The sequence below is a fragment of the Triticum dicoccoides genome, chromosome 1B (genome assembly GCF_002162155.2).
Source record: "Triticum dicoccoides isolate Atlit2015 ecotype Zavitan chromosome 1B, WEW_v2.0, whole genome shotgun sequence".
Taxonomy (NCBI): Eukaryota; Viridiplantae; Streptophyta; class Magnoliopsida; order Poales; family Poaceae; genus Triticum; species Triticum dicoccoides.
In genome coordinates, this window is record NC_041381.1 from 35,414,501 (window position 1) to 35,417,756 (window position 3,256).

Sequence of the window (3,256 nt, forward strand, 5' to 3'; positions counted from 1 at the left end):
GTGGAGCGGTTGACCACGAGATCTAGCCTTTTGACTTCCCACGGACGGGCTTTGACCAGTGGACCTCTGCACCCGGTTGTGTCAGGCCACCCGTAGGGACACCCGGGAGCAACATCCGGGCCAAACCCACAGCTACATCCACCGTGTAGACCCGACGCGTCCGTTTCCCCCCTCCAGGTGCCGGCGCCGTCCATGAGGGGGGCACACCGCGGACGTGAGGGGGGTCACACTCTGGAGACGGGTGTCGGGCGTTTGCAACCGCCACAAAACTTTTGTCGGCATAGCTGTTTTTGATTTTAATAAAATATAATGATCTATATTCAAAAGAACATGACCGCACATTATTAACGTGCTCGAAAAAATACAAACCATATACATATATATTCATAATATATGAAAAAAATACAAACTACATATATATTCATATGTATGTTTATATTTAACATGCTACATGTTAGTTTATATAATAATACATAAAAAAGCTTAAAAAATACATAAGAAAAAAAAAGTCTACCTATGCCGACGGCTATGCCGTTGGCGTAGAGACAGCCAGGTTTTAGGCGGCGGGCGGCGTGCCGCGGATCGCTGACGTGGCATGTATGCCGATGGCAACCGTCGGCTTAGCTCATGGACGGTGCGCCGCGGATCTATGACGTGGCATGACGATATATGCCGACGGCCGGCCGTCCAGGCCGTCGGCATAGATTTGACGACGTTAGCCGCTGGTCACGGGCGGGGTCGCCGGGCCCACGGGTATGCCGACGGCCTGGTTATGCTGACGACTGCTGTCGCCATGTTCACAGCTGGGCCGACGACATATGTATGCCGACGGGTGCCGTCGGCTTAGCTCGTGGTAGCCCGACGGCCAAGGTACGCCGACGGCCAAGACATGGCTGTCGGCATAGCGCAAAGTAGGCCGACGGTAGCCGTCGGCATTGATTTGGCCGTCGGGGTAGGGCCAGTTTCCGGTAGTGTCTGGCGAGGAATAAAGTATCTTAGTACTTTATTCCGTTATTGCTTTATTTATATAGCAAAGCGAAAGCCCGTTTCGAGATCCAGAGCTAGCTAATTCAGTCAGCCACGGTGTTTGCAAGGCTGCTAGCACCAAGCAGATCACGTGTCGTCGGTGCGCATCTCATCACATCTGCTGCTTCGTCGACATGATCACCATGTGATGATGGACAAACTATCTTGAGAAGCTTATCCAGGTTCTTCTGCTGCCGCCGTCGGCCGCGAACGCGGTGGCCGCCATGCCCCGCATCTCCTGCATCCGGGTGCCTTGGTCGCCGGCGAGCAGCGACGACACGGCCTCCGCCACGGTCGCGCGCGTCATGGGCTGCTGGAAGACCGTGCCGAACCCGCAGACGTGCGCCACCATCCGCGCGTTCATCCTCTGGTCGCTGAAGAAGGGACGGCACGCCATGGGCACGCCGCCGGCCACGCCCTCCAGCACCGACGCCCACCCGGCGTGCGTCACGAAGGCACCCACCGACGCGTGCCGCAGCACGGCCGCCTGCGGCGCCCAGGACACCACCTTGGCGCGCTCCAGGTCCAGGAACCCCGCCGGGAGCAGCGGCCAGTACTCCTTCGGCAGCGACCAGAGGAACGGCGCGCCCGACGCGTCCAGCCCAGCCGCGAGCTCGCGCAGCTCCTCCTGCCCTCCGAACACGGCGGTGACGACCGTGCCGAAGCTGGCGTAAGCGACGGCGCGGGCCGGGTGGCCGTCGAGCCAGGCCAGGCATCCGTGCGGGTCGGCCGCGGCGGCGTTGTCGTCGCCGGGCACTGGGAGGAGGTGGAAGGGGCCGATGGGGAGGACCTCCGGGAGCTCCGCGGCGAGAGCGGCGGTGACGTCGTCGAGGAGGAGGCCCGGGAAGGTGTTCAAGGCCACGGCGGTGGCGGCGCGGGGAACGCGCAGCTGCTCGGCGACGCGACGGAAGAGGGCGACGATCGGCAGGTGCATCTCGCCGAAGACGCAGCCGTCGGGGAGGTCCCGGACGCGGTAGCTTCCGAGGCCCGGGTGCGAGGTGAGCAGCTCGTCCGCCCGGCTCGCCGCTGCATTCATTCATTTTTCAAGCATTCGTCAGCTAAGAATCTTGCATCCATGAAAGCATCCACAGATAATCAACCGTGCGTACCTTTGTCGCCGATGTCGTCGCGCAGCGCGCCACCTTGGAGGTGCGCAAGGAGCGCGCTGGGACCGCCGGTCCAGACCGGAACCCATGGCGCCCCCACCGCAGCGGCCGCCTCGGCGGCCATCCAGACGAACGCGTCCCCGACGACGCACGTGACCCTAGCGCCGCCCGCGGCGGCGCGAGCCGACTCCAGCGCCACCCTCACGCCCCCAGCCTCAGCGGCGGCCAAGAAGAGCCCGAGACGCGCCATATGGTTCGGTGGAGGCACCAGCGCGGCGCCACAGGAGCTAAGTGGCACTAACCCGTCCGGCACCTCCACGAAGCGTAGGTTGGCCTCGAGGGCATCCTGGTTCTTCTCCTGCAGCTGCGCGATGGAGCCGGCGGTGGAGAGGAAGGAGAAGGTCGCGGCCGGCGCCGCCACGGCCAGGGCGCGTGCCAGGCGGAACAGCTTCACCGCATGGGAGGCGAAGGGGAAGGTGATCACCACCACGTGCTGCACCGCTGCCATGGTGTTCGACACTTACCACGTGAAGCTACAGGTGCAATAGCCAGTGCTCTCTCGTCTCACGTCCTGTACGGCTGTATCTAATGTATGTATCCAGCCGCCGCTCTTGTGCTTATTTATATAGCTGAGACTAGTACAAAATAGGAGTGGCTCACATGCAAACAGTACAACTACTGCTACAGTGTGTGTTTGTAAAAGTATTGCGTGTGATCAAGATGGTAACGACCACCCTCAAACCGATAATCCTAAAACCCTAGCCGCCACGACCAAGAGGCTAGCCTTCCGGTGCCGTCCTTCGGCGGCTCCCCTCTGCCAACAAACTCTCGCTCGTCGGCGGTGAGGGGCATCGCCGGATCCCACCCGTGCGGATTTTTTTAGCTTTGGGTTATAGGGCTTTAGTAGCTTAGGTATGTGGATCGTTCGATGTCTTGGATTCGGCGACGGCGACGGTGATGCTAAATAAAGAGCATCTAGATTCTTCTTCGGCGAGGCCATCGTCATCATGGTCAGTGGTGGATTCAGGAACCAGTCTGTTCAAGTGGGGATGTTGTGGCGGCGGCGGCATCCTTGTGGTGGACTTCTGTTCTAAGGCTCTGTCGTTGCGACGGCGTCTGCTTTA

General features: G+C 60.5%; 1 pseudogene; it reads right to left on the reverse strand.

Moving 5' to 3' along the window:
• Nucleotides 1-1,013: 1,013 nt before the first annotated feature.
• Nucleotides 1,014-2,705, reverse strand: LOC119300498 (annotated as a pseudogene).
• Nucleotides 2,706-3,256: the final 551 nt, after the last annotated feature.